This window comes from Copadichromis virginalis, linkage group LG2 (assembly GCF_057382275.1).
Source record: "Copadichromis virginalis isolate Kocher_CV1m ecotype Utaka linkage group LG2, C_Virginalis_male_GT1.1, whole genome shotgun sequence".
Classification (NCBI taxonomy): domain Eukaryota; kingdom Metazoa; phylum Chordata; class Actinopteri; order Cichliformes; family Cichlidae; genus Copadichromis; species Copadichromis virginalis.
The window spans coordinates 35,851,180-35,864,683 of NC_140619.1; the positions used below are offsets into that span (position 1 = coordinate 35,851,180).

Genomic DNA, 13,504 nt, shown 5'->3' on the forward strand with positions numbered 1-13,504 from the left:
ACCATTTGTCATATGTAAAATTCAATGTTCATCCATGCTGGTGACATAACTTTAGGAACAGCCCACCATTGTAGTCTTAACCAACATATCTCAACAAGTCTTACAGAGATCAATATTGCAGTCCTTTATGGTTCCCAAAGGCTATGCCATATAATGGTATGGTGCCAGGCACGAAAGGATATCCTTTTTCCAATGATGTATCCAATCCACAGTAGAACCAGTTCAATGCTCTTCTATCAAAAAAAGGAAATTTCCCACAGCGATGACATGGCACAACTTGTTGGAGCCAAAGTTAAAGCCACTGATTTCAACTATGAGAGAGGGTACTGCAAGAAAAACACAAAAGATATGCAGCCTGCAGATGCATGCAGTACTTCCTACGGAAATTATGCCAACTGCTAGCATCATTGTGCAACTTTCATTATTACCTGAAATGTGGGCTGGTTATCAAAAAGCCACAGAGGAAGAACTGTATTAATGTAAAAGTGGTATATAATGTTATTTTGGTCCAGTTCTGCATGCATATTTATGTCCTTATGATGAATTCTTAGAACAACTTGTTCTCTAGTTCCACCATCAGGTCTAATATTTGAACAACCTCCAGTAAAACTAATAAAATCCCAGCTCACCACAGCTGTAGCCTGCTTATATTAGTACACCAGATTCTAATGGTAAACACGAACACTGTAACTTTTCTTCAAAGCAGTTTCTTTACGTTCTTCTTTTTTGCTTTATTATTGTTGAAAAATGTAATTTCAGTTGAACATAGAGCTGAACATATGCAGTCGCTTAGGCCCAATATAGAACTGCGCTGTCTTTATATACCTGCCATCCCTTCCTGAAGCCTCACCCTGAAGACAGCCCATGTAATGATATCTGTCACTACAGGAGCGAGCACTCCAAATAAAAGCAGACAGAATTAATTGCAGCTCGCTGTAGTGACCTTTTCTGTTTGATAAATCATAAAGCCTAAGAGACTGCCATTAGTCTTATAGAGGGAAAATACGCAGGTTTGAGAAATGATCTCAAATTCTCAGGATCCAAAGCGGTATTGACCGGCCACATACAGAACACACCCACGCTTGCATGCAAAATTTGTAGTACCCTATCCTACTCACTTGAAATGGGATAGAGACACTGGTGCTTTATTGTCTGAGAAGAAGTCAAATTCCTGTTTCATCATTTAGTAAAGGGAAGCATTCCCAAGGCGCTCAATTAAACTTCAACAGCAGGAGCCACACTAGTCTCTGGACTGCGCATAATGTAGACAGTCATTAGGTTATTTTCTGATCCATTTTAAGAGGAAACCACATTTCATTGGCTTTTCGAGACACAGAGGCTTTTGAACTTCCCGAACTCTTCCGACTTTTTCTTTTTTTTTTTTTTTAAATCTGTAGCTTTTAAATTAAAATTTCAAAAATGGGAGACGAGTCAGAGCCAAGACAACACTTTTAACTAATCAGGTAAGCACAGTTTTAGAGAAGAGTAATTATTTTCAAGGTGAAACGCGAGTTTAAAGAGTCAAGGGTGATTTCTGGGGGATTTCATCATGTACACAAAGTAGTTTTTGCTCTATTATCTATTACCTTCTGTACAATATGAATCTGTATTGTATAAAATCTGAGCAGCCGTGTCACTCCATCAAAGCTCAGCTCTGCACAGATTCATAGCACTGTCATTATATTCGAGTAGAACGTACACGCAATGTGTTTTTTTCCTCCAAATGCACACACTGATCCATGATGAAGGAGCCGCCTTACAGCTGAGCGTGTCTGCATCGGCCTTTGGTGTCTTGAAAAAATGATTAATTATCTCAGCGGAGTGTTAGAATAAACATAAAAACTCGTGTTATTACATGTTCCTGGAATACAATAATAAACAAACAGGTGGAACTCAGCACAAAAACAGAAGGCTGTCTGCTGGTGGGGTGGAAGTGAAAAGACTACAAAAGAGAAAAGTATGGATTTTTGGGTTATGCAATCGTTTACCTCTTTGAGGGGAAATCTGCGCCGAGGTAATGTGAAAATAGGCTCAACTTGTACATGTACTACACTGGTCATTTTAAACTGTATTCCCTGCCGAGGCTTTATCGATGACATCAACAGCTTTGACTTTTCATTTTGGGATTTATTTTGATTTTATTCTGAAGGGAAGGGGTATCATGATCACCTTTATTTCACTTTGACTCACCTGGATCTTCTTTTTCTTTGTTAAAGGCTGATTTTAAATAAATAAATCAGTCTCACGAGTTTCACGTGAACATTTCTGGGCTCGTTTTTTCCCCCGTTACAACCAGGCCTCACTCTTTGAAAACCTTTACGACTAGCATAATTACAATTTGCACATTCTAAAAATGATTCCCTCAGTTTGTCCAGTTACACCATGCGGTTTGTCTTTCAGCCTCATTACGCTGATGAGTTTCCACCAGCAAATGAAAATGACGGTAAAGTTCTCAGATGCGTTGCTGCTCAATTTCCATTTCAGCAGTCAGAATGAACTAGTGATCACATTCGGCAGAATGCACTGCTTTACTGTGTGTGACTCACCTCTGCGTTAAATGCTCCTCATGACGCAGAGCAGACAACTAAGAAATCTTAGACATTTCATTTTAATGATATTTAAACATCAATGCAACACAATCAAATGAGCGATTCCTGCGTGTACTTGAGGAGACCCTGTAGCTGATTGAAAAGGAGAGAGCATCACTGATAAGGGGGGCTTGGCCCACATGATTAACAAAAGTCTTCAGCCACATTTTTATTTCTTTATATTTTGTTTCTAAAGAGCCAGACTTTCTGGTGCGTTTTTTTAAAACGGTCTTAAGAAACAGGCTTTATGAAGGGTTTCAAAGCTTTTCTTTGGACAATGAATATTTTGCTACAGTCTTTGTACCTGACCATTTTCAGAGGAATGTGTTTTTCGTTTTGTTTAGCCACTTAACATCAATCTATAAATGATTCAAGCATAAAAAAGACACCGAACTCCAGGGCTGAACCAGTGCTGCATCTATACATACCTTAGCAAAGAAACTATTTTAAATTGTATCTGCAGGCACTTTGTAACTAGCAGCCTGTTGCAAAAACACATCATTTGTTCCCATGTTTTGAATCTGAATCTATTAAAGATATCAAAGATAACATATAAATATAGCATAAAATAGTATTGTTGCACCAACAAAGTGCTATTAGCCAAAAACTTTCCATGTTTCAGAATGATGTGCAGTGTCTCCTTAAAAATAAATACTGAGAAAAAAGTGTCAGGCCTGAAAAAGCATCTACGTAGATGAAAGGTATATTGAAACAGTCGTCATTTGAGTCTTCGTTAGAGTCAGTGGTGATGGGGATCTTTTCTAAATTGTTGAAATTATGAACAAAGAAAAGTATTGTCAGATGTCGATCTACCATCTGGAAAGATTCTTATTGCCAACAGCTTAATTTTTCAGCATGACGATGATCCCAATCGAAGAGCCAGTGCAGTAAAAGCATGCCTGCTACACTATCAGTCATGGACTGACCTCGCCAGAGCCCAGACTGTTGAAGCAGTGTGGGATCATCTTTACAGAGAATAGAACAAAAAGCAGCCAACATCCAAAGAAGAGCTTTGAATGTCCTTCAAGAAACCTGGAGCACTATTATTTAAAGACTACTTAAAGAAATTACAGTAAAGTTTGCCGAAGACAGTTCAGACTGTGTTAAAGAATAAAGGTGTTCATACCGAATATTCAATTTCAAGCTCAAGTTAACTGTAAAAAATAATTGCATTCTTTGCTTTATTTCCATGCATGTTTGCATATGTTACAGTAAATTGCTGCAGGTATTTCCAATTTTTCTTGAGAAATAAGAAGAAATGAAGGGCGACTCAAGACTTTTTGCACAGTAATTATGTGATGGAGGAGAGTAAAAATGTTGTCACAACAAAGTGATAAAAAAAACATTTAAACAGAGGTTTACTGAAAGAAATAAAGAAATATATTCCCTCTAATACTTATACAGATAAATATAAATTCACAGATTAAAACAAAATAAAATAAATGTCAAACCTTTTGAAGAAAAACGCCTCATAATGTTTAATTTCTTCAGACTGTGAGCTCATTCGGTATATTGAACATAAGCTACCTGAGAACAACACATAGAAAACATGCAGTGAAAAGACGGAGTGGAAGAACTGAATAAGAATCATCTCTAGCACTACGTTTTCCCTCCTTTTCACAGCCTGAAGGTTAGACTAAGGAGGGCGAACATCATGAGTCATTTCGAATGAGTTCACCACCTTGTGTATGGTAAAGAGGGTTTTCAAATTGCCATAAATATGCCATTATGTCTGCAAAATGACATGAAATGACTGTCACCCAGCTCAGTCAATCCTATTTCCTGAATCTAAAAATAAGGGATAAAAAAAAAAAAAAAAAATACCAGACCCGATTGAGGTGTAGGCCAGGGGCCTGTTTCACAAACAAACTACTCACATGCAAATTGCAAATGGCATCCAGTTTCACTGACAAATTGCAGATAAATCTGCCTCCAGTGCTGTTGCATGAGTCACAAGTATTATGTTTCTTTTGATGAGTGAAAAGTGCTAAAATTAACACAGGCGAAGATGATCTATTTCTGCAAGTCACAGTGTGCGTGTTTCAAATTTGATGTAGTGGCCGTCAGTGCCAGAATACCCAACACACACCCATAATGCATCCCCATTCATGTCCTCCGTGAATGTTCTGGAGTGAGCTGAGGGAAGCCAACATGGGTTGCAGAAGAGAATAAAGCCCAAAAGAGGGTCACACTGCCAAGCACCGATCAGAACATCAGAACTTGTCGGCTCCAATTAGAAGCGCATAAGCAGAATATGAAGTGTGACCAGACGAGCGGCGGCGCCACGTTACCCTAACCAGAGCTGACACAAGAGTGATCACTCCACCTGAGAATAAAATTTACTGGAAACTGTAAGGAAGCACATAAGTTATTTAACACAGCTTGGGAAAGAAGCTGCAAGTGGCGAAGCACACTCTGCAGCAGCCACAAGAAGTATGTTGCACTCAGTGCAGGAGCCATTAACTCCAATTAGAGGGTAGCAGCTGGAGGAGACTGCTGAAGTTATGTTATTGACCAGAGTGTCTACTACAGTCTGAAGATCCATCCTGAAGAGCCGTTATTTCAGTCTTTTTGAAAAAGATTAGATGGAGCTTTGCATTTAAATGATACACTTTAGCAGGAAAAGATCATTAAATCATTGGAGTTGTCGCTGGGCAACAAACAACAAACTCCTGCCCTGCACGCTGACAAATGCATATAAATGTTTTGCACATATTCAACTCTGTATATTTTATATATTTTATTATTATTATTATTATTATTTTATTTTATTTTTTTACTATTTAATTTGTAAAAATGTGTATACACACACACACACACACACACACACACACACACACACACACACACACACACACACACACACACACACACACACACACACACACACACACACACACACACGTACGTAGGAAAATATTTAGTATACACATCCAGAAATGCATACGCTATTATATATTGTACATATATTTATTAGTTTCAGGTTGGCCATTCTTGTATTTTGCTCGTTTGTGTTGTTGTGTTTGCACATCTCTGTTGCTTGTGGGGCTCGCACACAAGAATTTCACTCGCATGTGCTGTGCCAGTGTGCCTGCACATGTGATGTGACAATAAAAAGTGATTTGATTTGATTTGATTTGATTTAAATAGCGGGATAACCAAAGCCAGCATCTCTGGTGGAAAGGCTGAAAAGATTAAGATGTCACCTTCGCATTTTGAACTCTCCCAAAACTGTTTAATTATCTTTTAACAATGTGGATTTTTCACTGTAAATTTACCATGAAATGTATTAAACGCAAGTCTGAAGCTAGTGAGCGAGGCAACTCTAAAGCTGTGCATTGAATAGAGATTCCCAGCATCCTCTCAATAATGATGCTGACACACAACACGACACACAGGCGGAATCTTTTTTGTAATATGACGTATTATTATTTGTTTCATTCACATATAACATTTTCTGACTATGCAAGCTTTGCTGTTTTTAATACTTTATTTCCTAGTCGGTCTGTCTGTGCGGAGCCTAAATCTTAAATTGCATGCGCTTGTATAGTGTCTTTAAACCTCAACTAGGTCCTACAAGGCGCTTTACAGTTTGTTTTGCAGTCACCTATTCACAAACTCCTGCAAAAAACTCCTCGCTACATAATTGAGCTCCTCATAAGAGATGACTCGGGGCTTCGGGTGTGCAAACTAGCTGTGCAGCTGAGAGAACTGCATCATTTATATCATGTCATACACTCAGTTCTGGCAGCTGTGCCACGCAGAGCGCCACTGGGAGCAACTTGGAAGCAACTTGGGGTTGTGTGTACCCAAGGGAATTTTGGCACAAGCCTGCATAGCAGACAGGCAGCCTCACCAGGTATCAGTGGACACCTATTGTAGAAGGAATTACCACAAGGGTAGTTCTGAGTATGTTTTCAGGGGTTTGTACCATCTGCCTGTGATATTTCCTGTGCAGTAGAGCTATAACCATGCAAGCTGCAGGCACAAAACATGTTTGCAGCTGACATCAAAATGCAACTGCAACATAAGATCTAGTTTAGTTTGCAGTAATTTGGTCGTAAAGTAAAATAACTGAAAATTATTTTTTATATAATTTCCTTTAAAAAAAGAAGCTAATCCAGTTTCAAGGAAAAACACCACTACATAGCACATACTGTATATGCTAGAGTTAGAGTAACTAGATGTATCATCTGAGAACCACAGATGTCTGCATTCAATTTTGTGCCAATCCATCAAGCACATTTTACGATATCTCACAGGGTGTGTGACAAATTTAACCTGCAGCGTAACTGGATAATAAGTCAGAGATTCTCGATTCCAAATTTCATTCAATACATCCAGAATGTGTCAAGATATTTCAGACTATAACAAAGTGACTGACTTACACTGCTGCCCCTGCAGCCTTGCCACCAGGATGGCATAAACCAGAATACCACAGAGAGAAATTTATCAGCTCGCACAATATTGCACCTATGCAAATTGAAAAATCCGGCACAACATTCTCTGCAAATTAAATGAAGCAACTGGTCGGCCATTCCCTCCCTCACCCATCGTGCCATATTACAGATGACTTGCCACACGGGGCCTGGCTGTGAGCTGGCCCTCAAAGCAGCTCCAAGAGCAAGGCCTGCAGTGGCAGGCAGTAAATAACCAGCATAAACGTGTCATGGGAGACACCCCACAGACACCAACCCATTTAATGTTAATAGGAAAGCATCGGTTACCAGATTCTAAATAATAGCTCGCAGTCACCATGGCCAAGGATAGTTACCACAGGAATTTATGGAGTCAGCAAATTGCTTTTCTATCCCCATTCTTCCCCTATTTGTCCGTTTTGCCATCTCTCAGCGCAGGACGGGGATGATGGAGCAGTGCAGGGAGATGACGGGACTGCTGCAGCCTGCCTGACTGAGCACACCTGTCCTACGGCCACATAGCTCGGGATGATGATGCTCCTAGGTGTACAACAGCTATCATTCCGTCTGGGTCTCAGGAGAGACAGCCACTTGACAGGCTGCTGAGATATTTTTATTCCAGCAGGGCCTGAGGTGTTTCAGTGTGACTGCTGGCACTTTTATTTCTTGGACAAGAATTGTGTATACACACTGCTCAATTTGAATATGCTTGGCATTGTTATGTGAGCCCAATAAATGTCATTTTCAACTGTTTATTGAAGGTTTTAAAGACTGATGATGGATCTGTCTGTTATTTTGCAATTTTCTACCTAATTAAATGTCTGAAAAATAGAATTACACCTGTTTCTTTGTTTTTACTTTACAGTGTCACAAAAAAAGAAGCGATGTGGTGCCAATAGACTATTTTCAGTTCCTTTACTGTCAACAAATATCATACAAACATCAGAGGCAAAAACATGTCAGTCTGTCTCTTAATACTTTCTGACTTCTCCACCCTGTCTTTGGCATCCTGCTGTCTTTGAGATCTTAACACCTGCTGAAAATCCTTTTTTCTTACCTTGTTGCAGTGAGATTCAATACTTTGTGAAATCACTGTCAGATGCATTTAAGCAGCGTTCACATGTGCATATTGTGCTAAAACAAACGGTGGGTGTGCCCGACATTTAGGGGGTAACTTTGCCTCTGTCACAACAAGGATGGTTGCTCACCATAATAATCAACTTCTCCTTCATTTTGACAGTGAAGGACAAGGTTCAGTCACCCAAAAATTGATTGTGCGACAACCTCGACCTCTGAGCGTCCACTTTGAATCGCAAGGAGATAGCACAGGTCGCCCGGTAAGAGGAAACCTGTCTCCAATCGCAATCTGACTTGAACCGACGGCAGTCGCTCTCAGACAGGTTGACAAAGGTTTGCAAAATACTGACATGTAACATATCAAAGCAACAAACTGCAATCATTTCCAAGTCGGTCTGCACGGATTAGTACAACTTACCTGTGACATGTCTCTTTGCAATAGTAGACTCATGTATTCCAATTATTACATTATTACAAAAAGATGTCATGTAATTGCAAAATGACATCAAACTTATCACCATTTCATCGTCGCCTAGACGCACCAAAGTTACTTTGAAGGTTGCAGATCTGGTCTCCCCTTTTCAAGGAAACCAAGGCTGCAAATTCATTGCCCACAGTCACAGAAATTTTGGTCATGCTGTGGTATCCAACCACTAAGGAAGTTTAGCACGACATTCAAAGTATTCAGTCAAAAACAATGATCAATGATTAATTAACTTAACACTCAATAGACAGGAGCCTGGCAACTGTTGCAAGTCTACGACTAAGACTCAGCTACACAGACAGTTATTGTTGTTAGGATCAGTTCAGTGTTGGATTTGCATTTTCATTGTAGGAATGTACTACAATTTCACTGCACTTAATTTTAACAGTGCTGTCAGCTAACAAAGCTGCCCTAAAGAAGAAGACGCAGAAGTGGCGATCAAGGTGCCACTTCTTACTGAGTATATTCGCCTTCTTCTTCTTCTATACTGTCACAGATGACATCTCGTCCAGTCAGATAGTCTCACATGTTCTCCGCATGCAAACGAAAACCTTAAACTGAAAAAAGAAGACACAAATGTAATTTACAAACTGCAAACTGAGTGGATTTTTGTTGTTTAGTCAAAGCTGTTTTTCATGCTGTGCAAGAAGGAGTAGTATGAAATGGTTTCATCTGACTGGAGGAAAATGAGCCCTTATGTCTGCAGCTATGGTATCTGTGTGCAGATTCCAATGGGATTACAGTACATTATTGCTAATTATACTTATGTAAAAATGAAAGGCAGCCCACATTAATGTCACTTTAAATACTGAAAAATTAAGTCACAAAAGTGCCATTGCTAAAGATATTCAGTCTGGCTGCATGGAAAACAAATCACTGAGGTCCTCATCTTGCCCACTGGAGAGCAAGGTGATATCAATAAGGTCAGAAATGTGGTCAGTGCTAATAAAATCACAAAAGCACTCTGTCCAATTCAACTCCACGAGGTACTATTGAGGTCTCAACCTGTAAATTCATCTCAATGTTCCTCTTTGTAGGAAGAAAATACGAGACCAGACTGATTATTCATGATCACAGCATCTGAATCTGACCTACAGTCCCTTGTTCATTGTAAACAAAGAAAAATCTTCTGGATAAGAATATGCAATGTCACTACAGCACTTGGTAGGTTGCTAATTCTTAACGCTCTGCTAGAGTTACTGGAGACCCGGGGCAGACTTTAACAGAGGATGACATTTTCAGATCACTCTCCTGAATTAAAAAAGGAGAGAGAATAAAAAACACGCCCGAGACAATCTTTAACACAGTTTGCTTCCTACATAACATTATAAATAATGCAATCCCGAAATGCATTCTTAGGATTCATGAGAGGAGATTTAAACAAACCATGAAAGGCATCAGCTTTCCACTTTGATTTTGGATTAACCTTGCACCCTCCCAAAACTGTGAAAAGTTGTACAAATCAGAAGGGAAAAATGCTAATTCCCAGCCAGGGTTGGTGTGCTACTGAGCATGGATGTATGGAAATAAAAGAATTTACAACCTTTTACAATTTATCCATCACATGCTGTTGAGAGTGTCAAACCTGGTGGTGGTCAGAGGGCCCGGTGGCGCCTGTGTCCGGCAGCCTCGCCTCTGTCAGTGCGCCCCAGGGCAGCTGTGGCTACAATGTAGCTTGCTATCGCCAGTGTGTGAATGTGTGTGTGAATGGGTGAATGACTGAATGTAGTGTAAAGCGCTTTGGGGTCCTATGGACTAGAAAAGCGCTATACAAATGCAGGCCATTTACCAAACCTGTTAATGTAGACTTCTAAAAAGGATAAAAGTCAAATGTCTCAAAAAATTCCCCAAAAGTAATGAAAATTGTTTCTGTTTGATGTCTAAAAACGAATGCATAAATGTTTCTAAACGCTACTAAAAGCATCCCAAATGGATTAACAACTGTAACAGTCGTGATTCACTGATTGAATAAGATAGCTTTCCAAGAGACTGTACAGCCAAGCGGTTGTAAATGTGGCCAAACCAATTGTTTGACATGAATTCAAATCCACATATTTGCATGCAACATGACGGCTGGTGTCAGGGAAGAGGTACTTCAGAAGTACTTCAGCTGACAGGGCTGCGAGTGCGTAGCAGACATAAAAGGTTGGGAACCCCAACCTTTACATTATCTGACACAGCGGCAGTGGCGCCGTCCTCTCCAGAATGAATAAATGACATTAAAACAGGAAGACGCTGAATGATTTCATCTATATTCCGCTGAAAACAGCTTGAGGGAGAGTGTGGAAAATGCATAACATGAAACATGACCAGCAGGCATGTAGAAGAAGAAAGGCGCTGAAAATAGAACACGCTCATAGTCCTTTTAGAGTCTTTCACAATTATAGCTCATCACTGCGTGGAGCCTTAAGAGTTCTGCAAAATCTGACTACAAAAGAGAAGCACACGATATGTGAGCTGCTAGGGCATATGCTACCATTATTAAACCCGCTACGTGGATTTATTTTTTAATATTACAGATGTTTTGCAGCTGTGCTCAAGATCAAAAGCTGTGCAATCCTGTCATCAAATCAAATTGGATTTCGGGAAAGAAAAAAAACATCTGATGGGCTTCTGATAGCCTTTGTGCTTGGAGGAAAATGCTCTTTCAGTGTAAGTACAGGAAGGTTACTGACCATAAAAATGCTCCAAGTGAATGCAGATTGATATAGCTGGAAGGTCCTGCAGAATGACAACATTAAAGCCATTTTAAGATGAAATTCCTCTTTGAGATGGGACGTCACTCCAAGCCCTTTTGGGAGAGAAATATTGTGCGGCTCTTTTTCTTTACCAGAAAAATAAACCATTTAAAGCTCAGAGAGACATTCAGTTTCAACCTGGACTGGGCCATGAATAAGAGTTACCGGGCTTTATGATCACAGATGAAAGGAAAGGAATCAAAGAAAATATCACCGGCCTTGTAAGAATGAGGGAGAGCAAGGCTTTTGATGTTGAAAACCAAGATTCTTTTTTTTATATTTAACTGATTCTTAGAATAGCCATCACAGCCAGAATGTGGACACAGGAGCAGTGATAATATGGCAGATTTTTGAGGCAATGTCAGTCAGTAATAATGCAGAATATCCATAAATGAAAACTAAAATTGAGGCCAAAATATGCCAAACGTGTCATAAAATCGAAAAAATAAACTTTAGCGTAGTTTGTGTTGACACCTGTCAGTCAGCTCGGGAGTAAGAGCGGGTTCAGATGTCATTTAGTTAGTGGGGATTTCATTTGGTTGACATTTGGGTTTAAATATAGGCTGCTGCTGCTGCTGTCACGTCCACGGAAGCGCACAGGATTACCTTCCTCTCCTCCAAATATATTCCCTAAATTATCCCACACTGTGTTGCATTCTGGGGCCCTGAAAGGAGTCTCGGGGCTTAAGACGCACACCGTGTAATTGTAACCATAATTACTCGCGACATCCAGAGTTCAAATCCGGCTCAACACCTCAGCCTGCCATCACACGTCAGTCTCCACCCATACAAACTGATGAGGCAGAAAAGCCCTATAAATTTTTCTTTCTTTCTTTTTCCCTGCAGAAAGCGACACTCGAGAGGCAACTTGCAGGGGAAGAGGAGAGGGATCTGACAGGCTCTTTTCCTGTGAGCTCCACAAAACAAGCGCTGAGCGCACACTTAATCACTGTCTTTGAAATTACTTCCTTTCCTTCGCAGTTAATGAATTGATAAAAATGTGGTCTGTGCACAGCCTCATTCATTCATTCATTCATTCAAAAGAAGAAGAGGCGAGAAAAGTCGAAAGAACAGTAGAGGTTGCCTAAACGCCCGACACCTTTTGATCTGGCAGCTCCACCGGTCAGAAGAGCGCGTACACTGTGCATACACAGGTTGTAGCCCTGAAGCTCATCCGGCAAACCTCATCCATCACACAGATGTCTGGTTTTAAAAATACATCTGGCAGACTGCGACCAGGACGATGGCCAGTACTCAACTGCAGCAGCACAGCCAGTTTCCATCTCAACACGCACAAGAGTAACCCAAAGGCAATTTAAGAAGCCAGTTACTGTCAACACCGCGTTCCTCTGTTTGCTCTGAATGTGAGGGTAACCGGTTGAACACATTTCCTGCAGTAATCACTTAAGAAGAAGAAGAACCCTTGAACAACAATCTTACCTTTCTCTCCCTGGAGCGAGGATTTGGCTCAGCTTGGACTGACACGGCTCAGCTGCTGGCGAAGAAGACGCTGAAATAAATGAGCTACTCCGGTGGATGCAGCCGCGACATGAGCTGAAGAAAGTGAGGAGAGCAGCAGCGCAGAAGATTTGAAACGGCGGAGCAGCGCAGCGCTGTACCGGCGGCGGAGACTGTGCCTCTGACGCTGACATCAGAGGGCTGCTTTAAGGTGGCTCCGCTCGTTCACATCAGCGACACGGCACACGCGGGGAGGCTTCCAGGCGCCCGGTTTAACTATCGCAGTAAAGATTATAAGCTGCGAATAAAATGAAACTGTAATAGAAAACTTGCGTTGTTGGAGCTGAGGTGGGGGATCGGTGGGAGCTGAATGGGAGCCGTCCAAAGAGAGCTCAGGAAGTCATTTAGCTCAAGGTTGAGAGAGAGCGCGCACAGCTCCGCAACTCTTCATCATTTTACAGCAAACTCAAAACTTCAGTCAAGCCTGGAAGATGTGAAACAAAATTCCGACTTTCGGTTTTTCCTTCCAACCCAGTTCTGGGTTATGTCAGCCACAAAATATCAGCAAACAATGAGCATAAACCTTTCTGTTATAGGTCCATAAGTACGGAAAGGATGGCGCACTTCTAACATTAATGGAGAACTACTATGCTCATTTCCAGCCTTATATTTTATTCTTGGAAACCAACAGATTAGCTTTGCATGGTCAACAGTTCAAAATAAACGCTAGTCACCCTTTAA

General features: G+C 40.6%; 1 protein-coding gene across 3 annotated transcripts in view; it reads right to left on the reverse strand.

Annotated features, from left to right (window-relative positions):
• The window catches only part of drp2 (dystrophin related protein 2), a 188,390-nt gene extending 175,299 nt beyond the window's left edge, over window positions 1-13,091 (reverse strand). For 2 of the 3 annotated variants that reach the window (XM_085432965.1, XM_085432959.1), the window contains exon 1: window positions 12,746-13,082. The gene's annotated coding sequence lies outside the window, so the exon portion shown is untranslated. Of the gene's footprint in view, window positions 1-12,745 lie in introns of all 3 variants that reach the window. The other variant, XM_085432971.1, reaches the window with a different exon arrangement.
• Between the last annotated feature and the right edge of the window lie 413 nt (window positions 13,092-13,504).